This window comes from Rissa tridactyla, chromosome 2, assembly GCF_028500815.1.
Source record: "Rissa tridactyla isolate bRisTri1 chromosome 2, bRisTri1.patW.cur.20221130, whole genome shotgun sequence".
In the NCBI taxonomy this organism is placed as follows: Eukaryota; Metazoa; Chordata; class Aves; order Charadriiformes; family Laridae; genus Rissa; species Rissa tridactyla.
This window is the reverse complement of record NC_071467.1, coordinates 69,753,455-69,778,844: the sequence shown is the minus strand read 5'-3', so window position 1 is coordinate 69,778,844 and position 25,390 is coordinate 69,753,455. Positions and strand designations below refer to the sequence as shown.

The 25,390-nt window shown below is 39.0% G+C and overlaps 1 long non-coding RNA gene across 1 annotated transcript in view; it reads left to right on the top strand.

Annotated features, from left to right (window-relative positions):
* Positions 1-21,334, top strand: part of LOC128906171 (uncharacterized) — a 32,872-nt gene extending 11,538 nt beyond the window's left edge. Inside the window, exons 2-3 of the long non-coding RNA XR_008465083.1 lie at positions 8,245-8,312; positions 21,204-21,334. This is a non-coding gene — a long non-coding RNA (uncharacterized LOC128906171). The remainder of the gene's footprint in view (positions 1-8,244; positions 8,313-21,203) is intronic.
* The last annotated feature ends 4,056 nt before the right edge of the window (positions 21,335-25,390 follow it).

The following is a 25,390-nucleotide window of genomic DNA, read 5'->3' as shown; positions in this document are numbered from 1 at the left end:
TGGCTATATTAAGTAGTGGAGAATCCACCACTTCCCTTGGTAGTTAGTGTTGCTGTAAAAGTCTGTACCTTAGTACTAATATGAATTTGTCTGTCTTCTTCAGCTTCTGGCCATTGATTTTCTTTATGTGTTTTTTAGTAGATTAGAAAGCACTTCAGTTTACAGTACTTTTTCTCTGGAAGGGTACTTGTACTACTGTAATTAAATCACCTTGATCTTTTTTCTTTTTTCTTATGATAAGCTAAACAGCTTCATTTCCTTTAGCACCTCCGTACACGGCAATTTCTATAGCATGTTGGATCATTTCTATGGCTACTTGCTGTACTCTCCCTTTTTTCAACATCCTTTCAAAAGGAGAGACACGAGAACAGTTTGCAGTGAGTAAGCCCCATTTATATGCTACTTACTACTGCATTTTACTGGTAGTTCATGTTGAGTTGCTTCTCATCCCAGACCCAGAGGTACTTCTCAGAATTGTTCCTCTGTAGAATATGATGCCTCATTCCAGAGGTTTAACTTCTTCCATGTCTTACTCCTAACAATAGTACATATATCTTTGCATTTTTCCACTTGAAAGGAAATTTGGGTTGGGTAATGAAGTGATTGCTGATAGAATTCTATAGGATTGGACATGAAATGCTGATTCCTGAAGAACCTCCCAGAACAGCACTCATGTAAAAGCTGTTCCTTATTGAAAGTAGCTCTTGAGAGATATCACTTATGCTGTCACATTTGTAATATGATTTTATTTGCTATGTTGTGTAACATTAGGACAGTGCTAGTAATTTTGTGTCTACTTTGTCTTCAAACTTTATTTAAAAAACTTTTCAAGATGATACTTGTTGAATATGAGGAAGGGAAAGGGAGGCCACAGTCTGAAGACACTTCTTCAGTGGCACACCTTGAAGGCAAACAAGACGCATCATTCTCTTCCAGCTGTCTGGCATGTGTGTGCATTCATAACATAGCTATTCCAATGGAATCAGTTTCAAAATTAGGGGTGACAAATGCACTGTCACACAATTAAGATACGTCAGCTCCTTTCTTTCAGTCAGCATGCAGCAATGTGCTGAGTGGTTCCATACTCAGCCCCAAGATATGACTGCCTGTACATCTTTTTAAACATTTAAAAAAAAAACTAATGGATTTGAAATCTCCTTTCAAACCTGTTTGGAGGTAAAAGCTGTTAACATTTTATTGAGAAAAAAACTCACAACAAAACCCACCAAACCCAGAGTGTATTAACATGTTTTACAAAGTGGCATACATTAAAACAAAAGACTCGCTAAATTGCTGCATACCCAGAGGTAAATGTTCCATTTTAACCAGTGAATTCATCAGTTGAAGTACAGAGAACTTCTTTCCAAGGCATATTTAAGGCTGAAAGTACTCTGTCCTCTAAAAGCTCAAATTCTAGTGAGCAGTGGAGGATGTTCAAGACCACCACTCAAGACAGCACTAAGAAGAGAAACAGACTGTTAGGAAAAGGATGTCACTTGTTATATTCAATACTAAAGTAGCTTCTCTAAGAAAAGAATAATCTCTTTCACAGCCCTTCCTCCACCAAATAATAATAATAAAAAAAGTAGAAATAATCCTGTTTAATAAATTGGTCTGGAAAACAATGTGTATTGAAGAGGGGAAATCCTGGTCTATCAAGTAGGTGGGCTGGATAATATAACGTTTACAAGTTGAGGGTCAAATTCGCTTTACTTTTGCAACAGTGTGAATCAGTACTAAATCCGATGAGGTCAGTAGAGTAACTCTAGGTGCATATATGTATAATGGAGAGTGAAATTTTGATTCAACCATGGGTGGATTAAAGTAAATATTATCCTCCTGACAGATTTGCCAGCATGATAAAATAACAAAATTAATAAATAATAAATCTCAGACAATATTCTCTTTAAGATAAAAATGAGAAGAAAGAGTGAAACAGTGTGTGAAAATAACTGGCTCATTCATCTTAGGTTGATCTATAAGCCGTGGCATTTACTGATCTCTACCACACTGTGCATTCTCAAAGACAAAAGTAGGTAGTCAAATACATTGCAACTCTTTTTTTTTTTCCCTTTTCTTTTCAGATTTGTTTGGTTTTTCCCCCGTGCTCAGAAAGACATGAGAGTAGAAATGTTTTGTCTGCATTATGATACAGATGCCTTTCACAGGACAAGAAAAGGAAATTTTCCTGATCATCCATTTTCTGATTTCTGAGCCATTTCCCATCCTACTAAATTGCTTAATACTCCCTGTAGCTGGACCTGTGACCTGGAATCTTTATGCAAGATTAATGGGAAAGCAAATGGGAATTAGTATCTGGGCGGGTTGCTGCACAGCTCTTGCTTTTATCTAGCACTCCACCTGTTTTTTTTTTACAATTATGCTTTCATTAGTTTCTGAAGCCAGCGATCCTAAAAGACCTTCCCATTTCTTCTCTCTGTCTTCCCTCCCCCTCGTCCTCAATTCTTTCCATCTCCTATCCCAAAATTATCAGACTCACTCTGCTTGTAGCTGACATGCTGACAGGAAATTATTACACGTCATTACACTTCTTAAAACACAATTTACCCAGCCTTTGCAAATTATTCTTCAGCAAGTGTGAGGGAGTAATGGAAACTGTCTATTCCACTTACAGTTGTCACTCATGCTTTCTTCTGTACAATGAACAATTTATGTTTTCTCTCTCTCCAAAAAAGGGCTGTGCTCGAAATATGTAAAAGCAACTTATCACGGAATAGGAAAATAAACCTCCTGTTCAAGTTGCCTTACTCTGCCTTATTACAGAGCCGATCCATTTTCTATCGTAACCTCATTAGTCCTCATGCAAGCACAGTACAGGCTGATGTTTATTTAGTAGGAGCAGACCTCCTCTGACTTCTGGCCTGCCAATTGCACTTGACACTGCTGTAAAAGAAAAGCGATCTTGTGTGACTGTAGTACCCAAAACTGATAATCCACAATCATAATAGTCCTATTCCTTGCCTGACACTTTTATTCTTCTTCACAGATAACTACTGCAAAAGGGTGTCTGCAGTATCTTTTTTCCCCCTGTTGCTGCATCCTGAGTTTTGCTTTGCACTTGTTTGCCTTTTGCTTTTTTCTTATATAAATTCAAACTACCAAATCTTAAAGGGAATGGGTTTTGTTTATTTAAAAGACTTAGAAACAAACAAACAAAAATTTTTAAAAAAATCATTGTGACACGCTCTCCCCCTCAACTTGATCATATTGATTAGCTTTCAGGCATTCCTCTGTCAGGCTCATTCTGCCTCAATGGGAGAAGGATGATGAATTGTCTGACTACTAGAGGCGGGGAGAAAGAAATGCTAAGCCTGGGTCTGGGAATTGGCTAAGTACTTCTGCGGAGCCTCAGACTCTCAATTGCTCTCAGCAACTTGGCCTCCTTGATTTATAAACTGGAGTGGTGATTAATGATCTTTTAAGTGGACAAGGCAGGCCAAATCTGCACAAATCGGGCCACTCAAACATGACTACTACTTGTAGGAGAAGAATAACAGCCTTTACGTAAAGGTAATTGAGACCGCTTCAGAGGATCTGGTAGTCTGCTTCAGCTGAAATAAATCAGCCACACAGGCCATCTATTTTTGAAATCAGTCCTTCTCATCAAACCTCCTCAGGTCAACACGTGGGGCTGAGAATGTGGTGGGTTAGCAGATGTACTTCAGGTCAGTAACAAGGCAGATCGAGCAGCCCCCGTGCTCAGAGAGGAAAGAGCATCCCACCTGGGCATTCCGGTGCGGCTTCTCAGCATCGGCACTGAGCTTGATCCTACCTTTTTCTGTGCCTCCGTATCGGACAAACGGGGCCTGCCCTGTGGGTTAGAGGCTTGGTTCCTCTCCCTTTCATACTTGTCCCATACCTGTCTCTCTACGACTTTCACCTGGGCTGCTTGTGACTACCTGCCTGTCAGTGTGTACTGCCTTCAGGGGCTTGTGGCCATATCTGCTGCGCTTCAGGGCCAAATCAGGCTTCCTATTTCCTTGAGGGAGAAGAGCTCAAAATGTTGTAATCAAGTCTCAAAAGCTGTCAGCCTTGGCTCCTCCTGGATGCCCAATGGTGATTAATTTAAACAGACAGAAACACTGACTGTAAGTGCTCAGTGCCCAGTAGCTTGTGTGAGCTATCCCTTTCCTCCAAAATTTGGCTCCTCAGGCAAGCACTTAGTTTGCCCATCCTTAGGGCCAGCCATGCAGACAAGTGATCTCCCTTAAAGGGACTAGTGAATTTGAAAGCCACTGCAGTGTCTGCAGCCCAAGACAAAAGTCTTTTCATGCCGTGCTTGTAAGATGGAGAACAAAAATCGTGGGCCATAATGAATATTTATCAAGGAAATGATACCTGGAATCAGGAAAGCTGACAAGCAGTAAATAAAGGGGGAGGCTAGAGCAATTGAGTAGCGTGCGGCAGCAGGATCAATAGCAGAAAGGTAACTTGTGGTTGGAAAGCAGCACACGCTCTTCCCCGGAGGGAGATTCCAAAATGGTTTCAATCTGGTGTCCCCTCCAGGGAAAAATCCCTTTTATCTGACGGGGGGGGGAAATCACAAGCCTATTTTCTGAAACTCAGTTATAACAAACAGAGGCGTTTGCTGTGAGGTTGGTAATATCTCTTCCACTAGCCATCCCCAAGCAGAGGAGTTGCAACTAAAGTAATGAATTATCCCCAGACTCAGGCTATCTATGGATAGCAAACATCATTAGTCTGTTTCCATGAATGCTGTGGCTGTGGGCTTCTATAAAACCTAACCCCAAATTGCAGTTTCTCACAAGAGGACTGGAGAGGTTGAAAAACACAACACTACAAAATCCTCTCTAGAGGAACTTTCCTGTCTGTCTTGCCATTACTGAAATGTTGCTTTTAATAGAAGGGGTGTGGGAATCACAAGACTCACAGCTCTGCACCCTGTTGTCTCCTTGAAGGTGACTTCCCTGCTTTGGTGTATTTCGGTTTGTTCTGGTAAAAAATGTATAGAACAATAGCTGACTCACAGAGTGGCCGTGAAAACAAGTTTTAAATATCTGGAGACCATCAGATGCAAAAGCACAGGGTTATATACACAAATATACATATACATATATACACACACACACATGTGCGCACACACATTCTCAGATGCTCCAAGTATCTCCTCTGTCGTAATTGAACTGTTTCTTCTGACAGCAACTGCTTTGAGGCTAACAGCATAGCCATTAGTTTTAATGTCAGCTTTTAAAAAAATTTGAATTAGTCTTACTGTTACTATTATTATTTTAAGATTGTAAGGGGAGAACGTGATGTGAAAGATCATTCAGTGCAGAGATCTTGTGCACCGGAAACTCCTGTGTCTCATTGGTCCTTTTTGGGATGCCTATTCTGTTATAAGTGGAGATAGGTTCTGATGGAGAGAATAAAAATTATTAGAGATCCATTCAATGTTGTTTTTGTTTTGTAGCCTGGTTTAGGCATAAATATTTTTTTTTGTTCTTATGTGGGAAAACTCTTGAGGAGGTTTCTGATAATAATATCCTGCTAAAATTTGAATCCTGTGGCACACTCAAATCTGTGTGCCAAGCAGATAGCTTTTTAATAAGTCATTAATGTTTTGAATTGTACTTATTTATATGTTCAGGTTCTTTTTACTCTTGAAATTATCTTATTTTCATACAACCATCCAGTTTCAAAGTTTATTTGTAAAAAAACAGTAGCCAACTCATGCAATTCTCATTCGCAATCGGTAGCAAAGTTTTGTGTAAGATCCCAATACAGATGTCCTGTTCCAGTGCATTGAGCTAGGTCTTAAAATAAAATTAGAACACACATCTGTGTGTGTAGAGGTATATGTTAGTGTGGAGCTTGAAAACAATTGTTCTGTCAGTCATTGACTAATTGCTCCATGAGAGGATCATATCTGCCAGAAGAGAAGAAACTTCCATAGCAACAAGTTTCAGGACTTGATGGGCGCTTAGTTTGTGGCAGTAGTAACTTCTATATGCAAAACAGTTATTTCACTCGTCCATGCCTGAAAAGCTCAGCTGTATTCTCCCCAGAGATCTTGCAACTGGAAACATGGGGAAGATAAAAAAGTTAGTTCTAGCCCATGTCAGAATGGGATGTTGATGTGAAACTAAAACTTCAATGACAACCACAGCAGACCAGCCTTCATTAGTGATGCTTTGTCTTCCAGCCTGTTGCATAGTCTGTTATCAGGACTCTTCTGACTTGATACTGACCGGAGAAAAAACTCTTCCTGAGCTGAGAAGAGAATGGAGCACCCTATGGCAAGACTCACAAAACAAAGGGATAACTCTTGACCTTCAAATGGCTTACGGAAGTAGTTTCTGATCTCTAATGTTGGCTGGGAACTGCTGATAGTACAGCACTCATTGGAAAGTGAAGCCATGTTACCCGCTCCTTCTTGGGGAAAAAAAAATAAGTCCACTTTCTGTAGCACTCCTGCCTTATTTTGGCCAGTCATTTTTGACCCCATTCTCATTTTCTTGGAGCTTGCTGCAGTGTGGAGACAGGGCTCTCTCTGCTGCTGAAAGGAGATACGGAGCTGGGTTTCCAGAGCGTGTGGCTGCCTTGGGCCACCCATGCAGCTCCTTCTGCAAGGCAGCCAAGGAAGGCTTAGGATGAGGCTAGCAGAACCTTGCAAAGTGAACTTCTCATCTATCTGGAGGAGGGCTGCTGGAAGACAGTCATGCATCAATGAACTCTGTCATTGACTGTCATGGTATTTCCTGCCGAATGCCACTCCCAAAGCAGCTATAGGTTTGATTTCCATGTGTTGGGCCATAGAGTTTGTTATTGTTTTCATCAACTTTATCTAAGTGATTTGAATACAGTCAAGGGTCTGTATAAAAAAAAGGCACTCTTCCGTTCTTTTAAATTCTAACCCACCCCTAAACTCTTTTCCACTGTAAATATTTCATCCTTCACCAGGGAGTTAAAATAAGTATAAATGTGTAAATGTTAACCTGTTCATTCAAATTATTCATGCAAATTATTGAGTTTCATGCCAAAATCTAACTTCCCGTGTTGCAGTCTAGTTCCAGAAATTGTATAAGCCGAATGCAGTACAACACTGATGTTTTTCATATAACCAATTCCCCCTATTGGCTGTTTGCGAGCTGTCTTGTCTCCTTTCTTTTTCTTTCACAGCATTTTCAGCCTTGATAAATACAGGGCCACTACTATGTCTTGAAAAGCAAGTCAGCACATACAAGAACAATAACTGTATTTTATGGCTCAAAATCCAACCGTTTGATACAACTGGCTTCTACTTTTTGCAACCATTTATTAAGATTCCACATCTGCCCACAGACAGAATATGCTGAGAAGAACTGTTACACTGTCATGGCAAAAGTTTATTTTGCTATGGGTTGTTTCATCTCCAACCAGTTGCAATATTGATTTCTCTCAGTGGATTAATTATCAGTGGCAGTTTCAGTCTTCCTTGCAATGGGCAGAAGGAAAAATGATGTTTTTATTTCAAGGAGGTCTATTGACAATTGTGCCTGGGCTTCCCTTGGGTCTTAAAGTCAATGAAGTTAGAAGACCCATGTCATGAAAGTACTGTGCATGAAATTATTTATTTTATCTGTAGAGGTAGTATCCTGTGCGTGCCATGATGACTGTTTAATTTAAAAAAAAAGAAAAAAGCTGGCTTCATATGGTTGTCATATGATATTGTAATTGTAAAAGCAACACTGAAATTGGACAAATATCAAATGATAGCATAATATTAAAAAAGTAACAGAAGTTATTTATACTAGCAAAAAAACCCAATTAAAATGTTTAATTTGAATAGAGAGGCTGTGTTCTTCTGTTACAGAACATTTCCAGTTAAAAGCACTATGCAGTTTGGAAGGAAAATCCAAGCTTGTGTTGTTGCCAAAAAAGCTCTGTGGACATGTGTATAAAACGTCAGGGATCTGTAAAAACAAAAGCCATAATGGATTAAATTTTGGATTTTATTGTTTTCTTTTCTGTCAAACCCTCAAAATACACGTAAATAATACCCTTTGATATACCTACCTATTGATAAAATATGTTTCATTCTGTATGGATAAACTATGTATAATTTTCTCTATATATAATGTTCTACACATAACTATTCTAACTTTGATGGTATTGTCATAATGCACGTATTATGTATGGATTATGTACTCATTAATTTGAAAAAAATACGATGAATATATTACTATTAAATTACTTATTTCGGTGTTGTTTTTTTTTCTCCAGATCTTAATTCAGTTACTACATAAACCACATGTGAAAAGACTGCAAAGAAAAAATTAGAAATAGTGTGGGTAAGAATGCTGGTATTCCTTTCATTGCATTGTTTTGTCTTCAAATATGCTTTCAGCTGCGCTACAAATTTCCACTGCAGCATACATGATGGATGATGCAAATTTGCACAAAATAATGGGAGATTATATAGTTGGGATACACGATCCAAAATGTTGCAAAGAAAATGATATAGCCTGGATTCAATATCTGATTCTTTTAAACTGGAGACCACTTATTTTCCTGAGATTATGTTGTAGACATGTAGGCTAATTGGTTTGCATATCTGGAACATACTCCATCAGTTTTGTTACTTTCAGGACATAGGCTGATTTTGTAGGAGTGCAACTGAGAAAGATATATTTACTCACAGAAGAGCTAATTTGATAAAGAATCAAGCATGAATACAAAACTCAGCGATAACATTCACAGCAACACTGTTGAATTTACTCTGTAAATTTGAAAAGCTTGCAAAATGTTTCCCTCAGCTGTTTGGTCCCTCAGCCTTCTGCAGAGGTAAACAAAGAAGGAAAACATTATTTAAATATCTTCCTTATCTCCAACACTTTACAAGATGATTATTTCTCTAATCACCACAGCCCAAGGCACCAGGAAAGCCCAGGAAGACATCCCATAAGGCTGAAAAATAATTCCCCTTTTAAATAGAACGGGAAATGGACTGGTGAGCAGGTAGTGACAGTGACTTCTATGGATTTTTAATAAATTGACCTTATTCTGAGTCCTCCTGTCCCTTTCCCAGTCAGAGACTCTAGATTCATTAACTAGAGCTCAGCTGTACCGTAGTTACAACGTTGTTACATTGCAAGTCTCATTTTTGCTGTATAGCGTGGTCACTAATTCCCACCAGCTGTGTAAGTAGTCATATAGTTTTACTTATGTTCAACACAAACATAATGAGGTAATTTGTTGAGAACCGGACTATAGCGGAAGCTTCAAGCAGATGGGATTTTTTTTTTTTTTTTTTTAACTAGATGTGAAGTATTCTTACACTTCAGAGGAATCCATTTCTTGTCCTCTAGCCAGATGCAATGAATGTTTGGAGAAGTGGCAGAACACCAACTAAGAAGGGAGGTCCACTTCTAGCAATGTTTTGTATAAGTGAGCTAATGACATTGTTTCCTCATCATCCCAATTCCAATGGAAAAAACTGGCTTTAAAAAACTAATACAAAGTGTATGCAGCTTTTAGCCTTCGTCTTGGGACGTGTGACTTTTTAAAATACACTTTCAGGACTATAAGTAACATTTCAAATGGTCTAAAAATGGAAAGATTTGGGTAGTGGAAAGTACAAATTGATATTTTCCATGTGCATATGTCTTTTTACAATAAATTCAAGGACAAATACTATTAATTTAATAAACATATGTATTGGAAAAAAGTATGGAAAGCCACATAAGAAAATTAACATCAGTACGTTGTAGCAAACAAAACAAAAAACAAAGAAACCACAATAAAGTTAAAAAAAAATGAGTGAAGCAGATGTGCTTTTTCATGCTTGACCATGTCAGAACCACGGCATCGCTGAGATTGGCTTAAGCCATCACAGATGAAACACATCAGGAATTCCTCAAAAACCTGTAGTGTGCATGTTCATTTAGATAGTAACATTCAGCATCCTGTTCCTTCCCTTGCAATTAAAATACCTGATTTGGAAATTAATCACATATATTTACCACAAAAGTGGTTCAAAAAGAGGCTTCTTTGGAGTCCTAAACACAATCCACATGGCCACATGTGCTTACTTGCTGTGCTGGCTGGAGAACAAAAATGTAGAGTTCCGGCATTGTCACTTCTCTCTCTTTATTATGGGCATATCCTTTATCCTTGAAAGCCAGGATATAGATGCCTTTGGGATCTTTTATTTCGTTATTTATAAACTTATTTTCAGATAAGGCTCGATAATTATTTTCAGATAAGGTTCCCAGAAGTCATCATTCACTGTTCAGTCCTGAGGAAGCTATGTGGAGCTGCATAATTTTTAGACTTTCATGCTAGAATTACTCAATTTCATATGTAGTGGCACACGCATAAGTGTGCGAGATATAAAAACATAATGTTACTCTCCAAAGTGCTAACGTAAAAGGGAAGAAAGAAAACAAATTACATTTTTTCCTACTGAAGAAACACGTAGATTGGCTACTGTCAACATAGTTTTATATAGACATAGAAGTTTGCTTGGAAATGAAGTATACGTTTGCTACACAAGGAAGCATAGGTAAGTACACAAGCTGCAAAAAGCATAACAACGTAGTGGAAGGAAACCGAGAAGTGTGCACTAAAACAAACTCAGCCTGGTACCTAAACTTCTAGGATCCTAGGATTTTGTGGCAAATTCTTGTGTCAAAACCAATAAAACAGTTACAATTGTAATGTGATTATCCAAGATTAAAAAAGACAGAGAAAGGGAGATATTTTCCAGTTATATTCATGAGTTGAATTAATATATATATCTCTCTTGATGATCAGTCCAGAACTTGGGCTACACTGTGAACTTACAGCATAATTATACTGCAGTTATGCAGCTGTATCACAATATTCAATTCTTCAATAAAAATATCTGATATTTAAATGCCTGAAAGATGAAGTACAAAAAATGTGAGTCCAGGATTGGTTTAAAAACTTGGAAACAAAGGTACATGCAAACACACATGCTACATAAATACATAAAAATATATTTTAAAGTTTCAGTGATTTAAAAGAAAAGCATCTAGAGGTTTCTAAGCATTCCGGCAAGAAGAGATGGAATAAAGGACATGTACCAATTTTTTTTAGCATATGCACTCTCTCTACAGATAATATTGAGGGGCAGACACACTGAAATTGTGTGATAAATCTTAAATGTGGATGGGTGCATATGGATCATGATGGAAACCCTCTCCCCTCCTCTCTCCTTCCTTTCCCTTCCCTTGTCTGCCTTTCCCTTCCCTTATCCCTTACCCTATCCCTTCCCACATTCTCTTCCCCTTCCCATATCCATTCCCTTCCCTTATCCCTTCCTCTTCCTTTTTCCTTACCATATCCATTTCCTTCCCTTCTCCTCTCCTCTTCCTCTTCCTCTTCCTCTTCCTCTTCTTTTCCCTTCCCTTCCCTTCCCTTCCCTTCCCTTCCCTTCCCTTCCCTTCCCTTCCCTTCCCTTCCCTTCCCTTCCCTTCCCTTCCCTTCCCTTCCCTTCCCTTCCCTTCCCTTCCCTTCCCTTCCCTTCCCTTCCCTTCCTCTCTCTCAGCATTAGTCATGTTTGTTGAATTTAGCAAGTGAATTGGAATTTTTGCAAAGGGCCATATGATGCATCCTGACCCCAAGTTGGCAAGATGAATTTCCCTCCCCTAAAGTTCCTGTATATAAAGACCAATTATGCAGATGAGGAGAATTTCACCCAAAATAAATTGCATGTTCCATCTGATTATGGGTAATAGATTATTCCAGACCTATACTGTCCTCAGGTGGAATTGAAGGATCCTTTAAACATCAAGGAGTATATTCATAACCATTATCCTCTTAACCCTTTGATGTGAAGAGATTGCTATAAAATTTACTAAATTCATCTAAAATGGCTTTTGAATCTCCAATCACTTTGTTCTCTGCATTAATAATACTAGGACTAATCCTGCATGACTTGTGAGATTTAAGATGAGTAGCTAATAGCTTTTGAATCAAGGGTGCCTTTCAAGGGTGCCTCTAAGCAGTATCTAAAACTGTGCTTGTGCAATTTGTCTTATCCAAATTGGAGCATATTCAGAAAGCTATGTAACCTATATACAAACTGCATTTTCATTCAAGATGTATGTAGACTATGATCTTCCTAACTCATATATGCAAATATAGTCTGAGGATTAACAGTGGATTTTTACACAGAGAACAGAAAAGAACTACACATGACTTCTTACAGCTACTTCTGAAAATTTAGCTCTATCCAAGTAGTGACTGTGGGGGTTTGATTGCTCTTCATCTGATTTTGGATCCTAAGTGCTTTTGCTTTTCTTCTTGGTTCCAGGATTTCGTCACCATGGCATTAGATTACAGCTAACACACTGAGACTAGTATTTTCCCCCTCTGTTCTCTACCCCTCACCATTTGGCCTTCAGGTGAAAAACAGGGTCAGAAACACTAGTCAGTGGGAGCGGCTGCAGACACAGACAAAGCCTGAGCCTTTCTATATCCAGAGACTGTTTGCAATATCACCATTTTTTTGGCTCTCTACTCTCTCTGACTTTCTTCTTCCTTCATAGCCTTTGCATCCAATGTTTATTCTTACCTGGTTCTTTTGCCCTTCTTCTCCCCTGTTTTAACTCCCTCAAATTCAATATTCCTTTTTCCGCCTTTGTTCTTTTCATGTATCCCCAGGTAACCTCCCAATTCTTTCTTTGACATCCCTCCGTCCCCCAAAGATATAGTAGAATATACATGCTACTTTCTGCTGCTTCTACTTTCTTGCCTATTTAGAGGATAAACTTCTCATAACAATGACTCTCTGCTACTCTTTATGCTCTGTGCCTAGCACAAAAGGACCCCAAACAAAAGCTCACTCACAAATCTTATGTATGAAATCTTGAAATGTTGGGGGTTTTTTTTCAGATTCATGTAATTTGAGCATTTTCATGTTCTATTGCAAACCAAAGACAATTTCATGAACAGAAACAGAACAAATTTCCAGAAAATTTTGTCTCACTTATCGGAAGTAATAAAATCAAAACCAATTCAAGATAACATAGTCTATGTGTGATCTTGGATAGCATTACAGGATATGAATCCTGTTTCTGAAAGTATAATTTATGCATTTAAATGATTCAGCCTGTTTACAAAATGGTTACTTCAGAAGTTCGTTAAGCTATCATCACCAATGACCTTCAAGATCAAAGCCCTATGTATTGAGTTGTCCCTCCAGAAACATGAAATCAGGAATGGCATCAGCACCAATCTGGTGCATCCTCTTTCCTTTTCTCTGATAATGCAGTGAACTGCCTAGTTTAGAGCAAAATGAAATGTCCTTTCTCTCTCTGTCCTAAGAGAAAATGAGATCATTCCTGACCAAAAATTATGAAAAGCAAGTATTGCCATGGCTGTGAACAGATGTTCCCTACACCTGGGAGGATAATTTTCCCCATGATCTAAAGGTAGAAGAAACTAATGCTTGATACCCAGAAATAGTGACAAGAGCTGTGGGATCCAATGCCTTTGTGTATTTCATTCTTCCTGCAGCTCAGTTTGTCGTCTGCTTGTGCCTGGGGCAGGAGGTTGGACAAGAGGACTCCAGAGGTCCTGGCCAACCTAAATTATTGAATGATTCTTTGTTCAGGGTCAGGTCTTCAAGGACACTGTTGCATACTGACTGGACTGTGTCTTACCTGCAAAACCAAGGTGCACTCCAAATCTGTGTCCTGTCTCTATTTTGAGATGAAAGCTGGGGGCAATCCACTTCTCTGTCTCTCTTCCCATTCTTTCCTCCCTTTTCTCCTTAACCCACAGCATATGAGAACATACTTGTGTGGACAGTTGGAAAGGGTGAATGCGCTGGGCAGATCTCTGGTGTGGATGTTGAGGAGACCAGGCTCTGTTTTGGATGATCAGGAGACTTGGGAGACTACTGCTACTGCAGCTTGGTTATTATGGCCTTTGAGTGTGTGGTTGAGTTCACATCCATTAGCTCACCAAGCTCACTTAAGGTATGGAAAATACGTAGCATCTCACAAGTGATCTTCAGAGAATGCCAAAGAGCTGAAAACCCAGTGATAGCTGTGGGACTCAGCCTGTGAAGGCTGTTAAGGAAGAAGCCGTTTTCTAAGCCTTTCCTTAGGCCTATTTGAAACTAGCTGTGAACGCTTGAATACTGCATAATAGCAATTAAAATGTGTCACAAACCAAAGCAGCAATCAACAAACTGTACCCTAAGAAAATATTGAAGAGTAGAGTTTACAAGTTGTAAAAGAATAGGTGATAAAACTACATTTTATTGAAAACACGGAATACATTCACAACTGGGAAATTCCAATGCTGGACAATACATAGATACATACAATATCATATCACATCACAGCATGCAATGTTTTAAGATCAATAGGATAGGTAATACAAATTTGTTTTATTGAGTGACTTTAACAAAAATTCTAGTATAATCAGACTGAAAGAGAGGTATGTCTATGTGTCATCAGTTTTATGCAGTTGTTGACTTCCTGGGGAGGCCAAAGTAGCTATGTCTGCAACATCAGTGCTGCTTCATGCACTGTATCTTCTCAGACACTCAGGGCTAGCGTTGCACACACCTACATCCCCGCTCTTCACAAACCTCTTGCCAAGAAGTAGCTAATAGTTTTCTTATTTATGTAAGGGAAACACAGGCTCACAAAAACAGTAATGACCAATAAAGCTGCATTTTGCACATACCACTAGTCCTAGCTGTTCAGTGAGGTACTGTTTATCAAAGTAGTAGAACAACGATTTATACCATCTGAGAATATGGCACAGGAACTGCATTTAATAGCATTTGTTGAGTTATCTTTGCTGGTAAAGTTGTATTACCCAGAAATAGATTGTTAAAGCTAAACGTGACAGTTCTCTGTATTTTCCAGCAGACAAAGGGCTGTCAAATACCCTTTGCATTAAAGAATTTTCTTTAAATAACCTTCAACACAAAAAAATTATTTCCAAACTTACCCATATATATGCGTCCCATCACCTGCTTAGTTATGCACATCTACTAAATATACCTTTTTATTAAGCTACTAGGTTTTGCTCCCTAAAATAGACTTTCACTAAAATAATAATTCTTTCTCCATAACAAAATAAAAATAAAAAAATAAATAGTGCAGTTGACAATAGCGCACAATAACTGTGCTATTTTTTCTAACAAATCATGATTTGTCAAGAAAACAGTTATTAGCTCTTACTCTTCTGTACCTTTTCTTTGCCTCTGAATTACACCTTCCTTCATTTTATAACTGTTTGTGTCACGACCAGAATATTTTGCATTAAGGTTTTGCAATTGCTTGCCTGTGCTGGTGTTCAAATTCCCAGGCATACTATTTTCTGAAAGGATGTAAGTAAGGATACATTTTAATTAATGTTGATTTTATAAGATTTTAACTCTGCCTGATGGATACATGCTAAAAATCAATCACTGTCTCTTAATTTTCAAATCAATCCAAGAATATATGAAATGAAACATCACAAAAGGCACTTATGTGGAAGATCTAAACTGATGGGGAACTGTTTGATTTATTATACAACAGATAAGATCTGCATGATACAGCTTCCTGATGGTTTATGAGCCTATGAAATCTTTCTGATTAAGGTTATTCCTGAACTCTTAAAATTTCATATTCCAGTCTGTACTCTATCATCAACATATAATGCTAGATTTGGATTGATAAACTTAGTAATTATAAAAAGAATCCTCCTGTTGTTTTAATGAAGAGGTGCCCTTTGGGTGGAAGATATAAAAATGGAACTAACTCTTGCCGCAGCACATCCTCAAGGAAGCAGCAAAACCGACCACTTGTTTTCCTTGGTCCCATTTAAAGAAAGCTTTTCAGCATGTGCTTAAATTCAACCTTATTGAAAACAACACGTATGCATGTTTTTAACATTAATATAAAAATGTCCCAATAAAAATGATTTCCTGAGTGGGAGCTTTAATCTCTACCAAGTATTTAGTAGAGCTCAAAATAGGATGAACATGTGGCACTTTTATTTTGCATCAAAAATTTGCATAATAAAGGATTAAACTGACAAAAGAAGCGACTTAAAAAAAAAAAAAAAGGTTAGCCAAATAATTGAAATTTATCCTTAATGGGCAGAGGAGAGAAAGTATACATGAAAGGCCTTTTGGGATTTCCGCAAAAAAACAAGAACCACATGAAAAGTCAGAGGATGTTTTGGTTATTTTTTACCCTGTATTTCTATGAATCCATTCAGATGGATTCATAAATTTTACTTGTCTTTCTGTAAAGCAATTAGAAAGCTTTCAAAGTGGAAAAGAAAGTCCTTTATCAATTAACTATCATTTTCCATTTCCTTGTTTGTGATCCTGTGGCTACTAAGCATCAATAATTTCTGCTTTGCTACAATGTCACCAGGAAGATTGATTGTGCATGTCACCTCGATGTGAGAAGATTTAAATGGAAAACATATACTCGCAACACCACCAAATTCACTTTTGCAAAAAAGAGCAACTCAATTATATTTTTAAAAATACAAGTTTTAAGATGCATCACATCTCTGTCCATATGAAAGCTCTGAATGTTCCCTCAGCATTTTAATTGACATTGTTGTAGTACTTGTAACCATGCAAACAGCAAGCACCATACTTAAAAAAATATTATTATTATTAAAAATCAAGCACTCTGAAAATAGGAAGAGCCAAGATCAAGGTTGCATAGGTAAATTTAAGTCATCTGCGTGTGCATATAAATTATGATACTGTTAATTAGATGATCAGTTTAAGATCACATGAATACAGTAGGCCTTTGCTTTCTTCAGCAGATAGAGTATGTGGTGGTTAGGAAACTTATCAACAACTGGTTTTCAGATTTTCCTTCCAAACTCTCCTCCAAAAGAACCCTTCCCATTCTGATGAGCAAGGTGCCTATGGACTTGTGCCTAACACTTTCGGCACTCATTTTCTACATGTTTTTGGAGACACTTTAGCCCTCTGCTCAAAACTGGTATTTTTCATGGGCTGGCGTCTGCAGAACTGTTTAGGCTTTGGTGCTGCTGAGAGCCCCATCCAAGCCTGGAACAGGAGAGTCGGGTTATGTAGGGGAACGTCTCTTTGAGCATCGGGGTGCTGTCCTTCGGGTGTGCTCACTGAAAAGAAAGGATTGACACCGTTTTGAGCAAGTTGCCTGCTCCACTGACTCGTGATGTTGAGGACTAAAAATGAGTGTCTGTTTCAGAGCCTCAGTTTCTAAGACAGTGCTCTATGGAAGCTGTTTGTTCTTCTGGCCTAGTAATTTTTTCTTTTATACAAAGATGTGAAGAAGAGACTAAGGAAGCCAGGGCTGAGGGATACCCATAGAATGTAAGTTCACGTCCCTGTCCCAAATTGATAAAAACACAGAGAATTTGAAAATGCAGATCCTGCATCCCAACTGAGCACCTCAATCAGGATTACTGGGTATTCTGGCTTTGTGCCATCTCTCTGCAGTATAATTGCAGATGGAAGAGGCCCAAGCTGCTGAAGCAGCTGTCTGTCTTCAGTGTCTCACAACTGGCTGGCACTGATGCTTCCCTAAGCAAATGCTTTCTGGAAATGTCTTTGTCAGGCTTCTCACTCACCTATGTGTATATGGGAAGACCAGATACCAAACACAGGGCTGAGGATTCCTTTGCAGAGAGCGTGCAAAACCACGAAGTCTTGCAGGATCTGATCTATTATTGCTGTCTCAGATTTCTCAGTGTATCATTATCTTCATGGGCTATCCTGTATTTTCAGAAATGTTGTGGGTGCTTCACAAATACGAGTGAATTTGTCGCTACACTTCTTGGAGGAGTAATTTCCAAATAGAGAACTGTGGCACAGAGAGATGAAGGCGACAGGTTCTCATCGGTGTCAGGTTCCCCACCCTCTGCTGCAGAAGGTTACTTGCAGGAGGGCGAGGAAGGCCGAAGAGAGATCTGCAAACCTGTAGGTTCCCATCTTAGCACTGGGAGGGAATTTTAGTGAAGGGATGATTACATGAGGAGCAAGGCAGGGAGGCTGTGACACACTCCTGCCAGCCTGCTCTCTGCAGTTCAGTTACAACCTAGAGCAGGAGTACTCTGTGTCTCAACCTCTTCCCACATCACTGTAAGACTGGAAAGAAAAGAAGAACCTAAGAACCAGCCACTGGTATTTAGGTTTTCCTGGCTTGATTGACAGGTAGCACATGCTACAAATCATCCTAGGGAATTGTGGGGGTGAAAGGATTTAACATTTTTGGGATGAGGAACAAAGTTTGGAGGATCCTATCCTACATATAGGATCATATTAATTCACAAGTACAGATTGTGATTCATTGAACAGTGGATGCTTTGTTTTCACACAGAATACATTTTGTGACCATATATTGTTCAGTATGATAGTACTGTATAGTACTGTTTTCTAGCAGCATAAATTATATTAATCCCTTACCCTGGAGACACAATACACTGTGCCCCATTACTCATATATGCGTGTCTATTATTGACAATTATATTCTTTACCTTCTTGGAAAAATAACCTAAACAAAAGCTTTCTACCTGTTTCAGCATCCTTCCCTCTCCTTCTCTTTTCCTTCAGCCTTTCTCCCATCTTTCTGCCCCAAATATATATAAAGGTCATAGGCTTTTTTACTACAAAATGAATGAATCTTGGTACAATGTAATCCTGAATCTAGAATCTTGACCCTGTTGTTTTATGAGATCTGAGGCCTCCTTTCAGGTCTGGTTTTCTACTGACTTCTTTGACACGCTTCACTAGACCTAATAGCTCCCTATTACCAGTTACAATTTAGCATCTGAGCCAGGAGCTGGAGGAAAAAGGGAAAAAAGGAGTGTAAATTATACGGAGTTGCGGTGAACAAAGGTTTTATTTCTCCTGAGCACAACCCTTTGATAGGAAAACGGGGGAGACAAATGTGTTGCTAATTTAATTAAGTAGTATGAGATGGCAGGGTCCACAGATGCCATTTAGGACTGGATTAATCAAGAGCAGGTGATGAAAATGAATAGTCACACATAATGTTAGCATTTTTAACAATCCGACACAGTCTAATGGAATCAAGTGCTATTTAACAACAGGGCTCAGTTTTGCTTGCTAATCCAAATTTATCTACACTTTCACCCTGCACATTCATGTGGATCAAGAACTCTATTCCCTCTGATTCCCATTAATTTTCTGGGGCGTTTTTAGTTATTTAACATTTTGCATAACATGTTCACATCCCCTTGTACTGCATATGGAAAGAAGCTCAGTGAGGGCTGTGGAAGCATTGCATTCTAGGTGCTGAAGTTTTACATGGAGCAGGTAAAAACCTTTCGACAGCTGAGAGATCATACTTACCAGTATGAAACCTTTCTTTTCCTCCATGCATTCCTTTCTAAAAGTACAGAAAATGTCCTAGACAGTTGTTTCCTTATAGAATCATGGCCAGAAAATGTTTTTGTTCATAAATTTTGTGACCTCCTGCAGCTATTTAACACAATTCTTCTAGAGTGTCTTTATCTTTCCTGGCCGGACAATTGACATTAGTAAAATCTTCAGTCTGCTCTCTGGTGAAAGAGTTACTAGATGAAGATTGAAACCTCTGTCAGACTGGAAGGAAATTTAACTGCATATGAAGTCACACTTTCCCAATAAGCAGTTTTCAGCTAGAATAAATTTTGTGCCTATAATTTCACTGCTTGCAAAGAGCTAGAACGTGCTGCTGGAAATCAGAACTGTGTCTGGTTGTGGTCTTAGACCTGTGAACAGACTGCGGCCTCAAAAAACACATTACTTTTATAGAGCAGTGGGCATACAGCTCGTTCTTCTACTCCTCTGACAGCCTTTGACACAGAGGAGAGTGTGTAGGGAAAGAAGTATGACATCTGTTTCTCATCCAGTTGTGCAGAGGGGGTATAAAGACTCTGTCACCTATGCTAGGGCCCTGAAAGCTTTATAACCTATTACTTCTTTATGTGGTGCCATAAAAGCAAACCAAATCCTGTCCAACATGAGACTGACAGAGCATTCTGCGGTATCCCTAGTTTTCAAAGTCTGAGCTCTCTTTACCCTTCTAATGGATGGATTTATTGCACTTCAGAGTGCAATTTCCCATTAGTTGTTATCAGGACTGAGGGGAGCTTCTTTATGTCACAGGGAGAGAGAACTACTCCATTAGGTGCTATACATTTTGTTGCATTTACAGAGCCTTGCCAAGCTTGCTTTCTAAACCATATGAAAATCAATTACAAACAGACATGTCAGTTGCCATCTTTCAATATAGCTATTTTCCAGTCCCTGAAGTCTCTTTAGAAGAGAGACTTCTGTGTGCCATCAAAATATCTGTGGTTTTAAGTACCGCTAAATATTAACAAATCCAATCCAAGAAATTCAAAGATATATATGCATTTCTTTCCAGTGAGCATCCCCAGGATGACCTTCCTATTGCTGCATAGCGATCTTTGGCTCTCTGGTGTTTCAGGTGAACAGTTTATTTGTCAAAGTACTCCTGACAGATAGAAGAGAATACCAGCGAGGAGAAAAAATACTCAACCTTGCAGGAAAAGAACACTAAAACACAAACAGCAGAACCCAAAGCCAATATATGCTCCTATGAATATGTTTTTATATCAAAAAAACTCCAGGATCACAATAAGTTTCATAATTTTTTTGCCATCTGTTTCTCAAAATAGCACTGTGAGACTTAAAACCTCGGTAAACGTGCTGTGAGGCGTTTAGCAACGGTAGATGTGTCCATGCCCAGCTGCCTGTCTGTCCCTTACATGGTGTTAAATGTGGTATAGTCCCCTGCTGATTAAAACTCATCCTCAGCTTGGGATAACCTCTTAAACTGTTACTGACCTCAGTGCCTACTTGTATCTTTTTGCCCTGTAGTTACTCCTTTAGCCTCTTAAGTTGCTCCAGCCGAACTTGCCAGAACTTGGCTGCAATATCCATGAACTTGGGTGCGTCTATAAAGCTGCTGTCACATTTGAAGAAGTTACCACATCTTCCTGCTCGCTATTGCCCCCAGCTGAGACATCACAACTCACAAAGCAAGTACTCAGAGACTTCCACTTCAATTCAACGCCACAATTTTTACTTAGCTCATCTGTCTTTACACTGACCCAGATTAGAGTCACTGACGTAGGGTGGCAATGTCTTAAACTGATGTAGTTGCTTTGCATATTTGACAATGACGTGAGATTAAAAGGTTATCGAATCTTCTCCTTTTCAGGACGGCAGAAATAAGGAAGACTCAAGTGGAGAGAGTGTGATCAGCTGAAGTGTGAACAGTGTGCTTTGGTTCTAAAAAATTTCATCTAGAGCTGGTAGTTCAGTGTCAATATTTGTGAGAAGTGAGTGATGAAGGAGAAATAATTGCTGTGTTCCTGTCCTGCAGGCTCATGCTGAAGTGGAGGGAGAAGCTGCTTTCAGTTGGAGGGAGGTGGGAGAAGGGATTACAGAAAGTATTTGTTGTCTAATTAGGCTTTCAGAATAACATCCATAAAGCTCATCCTTTTTTTTTTTCTTTTTTTTTAAAGTGTTCACACTTTCTCAAGCATGTTCACTTCTAAAGATGTGATTTTGTGCATTTCATCCCTGTTTGAAGGCAGGGTTATATTCTGAGGTATGTTTGGGTCTTTTAATAAAAAATTACAGGTAAAATATTTAGACTACTTCTGAATTATGGAATATTTTTGTTTTGAAAATGGAAAAGTGTAACCAAGAGTCTCATTGCATTTCATATTAAAAACAGTGTTAAATTATAATAAAGGGAAAAAGTTAAAAGAATTACTGTCTGGATTTATGTATACGTGTTGAAGATTAATGCCTTTGGTTAATTTGGGTTGAAATATATATTCTAATAAGGTGTTAAAATTAGTTCTGAGAATGTTCATCTAGCAACCATGAATATGTTATAACAAAGTGTAATTAAGCCTCTCTAAAGCTTTTATCTCTTTCCTTTTTTCTTTTTTTTCTTTTCTTCTTCTTTTTTTATTTTTTGGCTGAATTTATAGGAACTTAGAGGCAGGTGCAAGGACACTTTTCCAGGGGAAATTATAGTTTTATATAAGCTCACAACCAAATTCCTTTATGTATATTCTCACTCTCTGAAAAAAAAGGTGAGAAAACAATGAGCATAAAAAGATTTGTGTTTCCACAATTTTGAGGTCTTTCTGCAATTGTTTTACATTATAAAGATCTGCAAATTATCACCCAGCCTTAACCAGATGAGTGGAAAGATGGATGAGTGGAAATAAGGGTAGACTACCCAGGCTCAGAAGATAGTGGTTAATGGGTCATGCTTTTCCTCAAGGGTGGTAGCAAGTGGGGTACTGCTGGGATCTCTACTAGGACCTGAACTCTTTAACATCTTTAGCAATGACTTGGATGAGGTGATAGATGGCAGTCTTACCAAGTTTGCAGGAGACACCAAACTGTGGGGACCACTCGCTATGCTCAAGGACAGGACTGACATTCAGAGATACTGGAAGAAGGGGACAAAAAGAACCTTGTGAAATATGACAGGGACAAATATTAGGCCCCGTATCATGGAAGGAAGAGCTCCTTGCAACCCTACAGTCTGGGACCTGAGTGCTGGGGGAGCATCTCTGTGGAGAAGTGCCTGGGGGGCCTGGTGGACAGCAGGCCGAACAAAGGCCAGCTGCATGCCCTGGCAGTACTGATGGCCAACAGCATCCTCAGCTATTGTCAACAGGGCAACAACCTGTGGAGGGAAGTGCTTATCCCTCAAAACTCAGCACTCATTAGATGATGTATAGAATACTGTGTTTCTTTTGGGGCTCCCATTGGAAAAAAGATGTCTATCTGCTCAAGCAATTCCAGCAGAGGACCACCAAGATGGCCAGGATCTGGAGCACTTGCCCTGTGAAGATAGGCTGAGGGAATGGGGCTTGTTCAGCCTGGGGAAGAGATGGTTTTGGGAGATTTAACAGCAGCCTTCCATTACTCGTGAGGAGCTTATTGAGAAAACAAAGCTAAACTTTTCTCAGTGGTGCATGGCAGGACAAAAATAGACAAAGCCATAAATTGAAACAAGAGTGGGTCTGATTAGATACAAGAAAATCTTTCACTATGAAGGCAGCCCAGTAGTGGATGAGGTTGCCCAGAGAAGCTGTGAAGTCAAGGTTTTAAAGACTGGATAAATCCCCAAACAACTTTCCTCTGACCTGATAGCTGACAGGTCCATCCAACCCGAATTTGACTGTGATTTTATAAGAGTTACTACTTGTCTAGAGCTAAGATTTGTTTAAAAATGCTACACCTGGATTAGTAGGCGACTGGCCACAGGCAAATGTGGTAGTACTCAACTCTTGCTGAACTCCCGTGGCTCTGCCTGCAGCACATAGCAGAGCAGCACAGGCTTGCAAGGAGCAGGAGGCTGCTGTGTCCCAACAGAGCAAAAATAGGTGCACAATCACTTTGAGGAGGCTCCGGCTGCTTTCTGGTCTTCCTCATGAAGTAAGGTAGCTCTTCTCCCTCAAAGATAATTACTTAAATGGTGTTGTTTGTCCTTCCCATCCCACATTGCAACCGGGGAATACACATGAATGCATCTAGTGTCTGTGAATGTCAATAAATACTGTGAATACTCTTTAAAGGATTATTGTGACTTACGTGGAAAGTATAATAATCTCATTCATTTGACATTCTAAATTTCGAATTTCTTGCCTTTTTAGTAAATTAGTTATGCAGCTTTATCACTGCAACCATGATGGCAAACTTAAGTAGACTTATGGTCCAAGGAGTATCAAAGAGACATTAAAAAGCAGCTAATATTTATATCAATCTTCTTCCTTACCTTTTGCCTCATGAACAATTGCTCCACAATGCAGTTTTATTGCAGCTAGAGGTGTCAGGAAAAGAACAGTGGAAGTGGCCAAAGCTTCCCACTCTCATGTCGTTCACAAGGCACTGAGGAAAGCAAGAGGGATCAAACAGAAAACTGGGAATGAGTGAATGCTGATGCAGAGAGGGGGACTGGGGAAGGAAAAAAGGAGGCTGGCAATGTAGAAAACAGCATAACAGGTTCATGGTTTTCTTCAGCTGAAGATATTTTCAGAAATGAGATCTATCTACAGGAATTGAGTATAAGGTAAATCATAAAAATTCCATCAATATATAATCATCCATTCTCCAGAACACCTTTACTTATCCATTTCTAGCTAGTACCTCTTTTGTACATTTAATTTCTTAGGTGCTGATTTCAGGTATTGGTACATATTAACTACCAGAATATTCTGACAATGATGTTTGATAACAAGTAAAGCACTGTGGAGCTGCAACTAGGAGAGAAAAGCTACTGCAATACACTGCAGCTGAAAACTTGTTTTCATCAGGTGAACTGTAGTTGCATTTCCTGGGCAGATGCCTAGTAATGAATTTCACTAACTTTTTCTCATTTTTCTCATGCCTAATGAAAATACTGTTATGATGCAGACTTTACAGTACAGGATCTATTAAAGGGGTCAGGTGGACCTTGCAGATGTTACAGGATAAAACAAACAAAAAAAACCCCCACAAACAAAACTTCCCCCCCCCCGACACCTTTATTCTCCACTGCCAAATAAATCAGCTGATCCAGCTAGGTCTAGCATTATGCAAAAACTCATGACAATTCCTTGGGAAGGTTTTCTCAAACTGTGTACTCTGCCTTTGAGCCATGTGACCTTTGGTTTATCTGAAACATCTCCGGAAAATCTGCAGTAGAGACCTTAGTTTTGTCCTGATCAACACAAGAATGGAAAGAGATACTGAGAATTTCTTCTTCCCTTCAATTCTGCTGTCTGTTCTCTTACCACTCCTTCCTCTCTTCAGAGACGGTTGTTAGCATCTGCTTTCTTCTTATGAGATAGGACATCAACACAGCTCAAAAGTTTTCAACATCCCTTAAAGAGCATAGTCATTAGATGTGTACAGAGTATTAGAGTTCTGTTTCACTAACACTAAGGTAAAAAATTCTTTTTTCTCCTTACCTGTTTGTACATAAAATTGCAATTCTCGGTGAAGAGGATGTTTTGCTGTGCCATCCCACCAAATCGCCCTGTATCATGTCAGGCTTTATTGATCTGTGTGGATGTATGTTTCTACATCAGTGGACATCTGCCACAATAGTAGCAGAGCACTCCTTAATTGCCAGTGCCAAAAGGACTTGCTTTCTAACCTGCAAAGATCTCGAAGAACAAGCCTTGAAGCAATGTGTGACAACTTCCAAGGAGCTACCATTTCTCTCCTTTGCACAACTAAGATGCTAGCTGTTCTAGGTACAACTCAACCACACACAAGTTGTTGTTCAGTTTGGTTTTGGTTTTTTGTTCTTGTTTGTTTGGGTTTTTTTGTTTTTTAACTGCAAATAAAATTTGATTTAAACTGCAAAACAGGGGACCTTCATGGATGTCC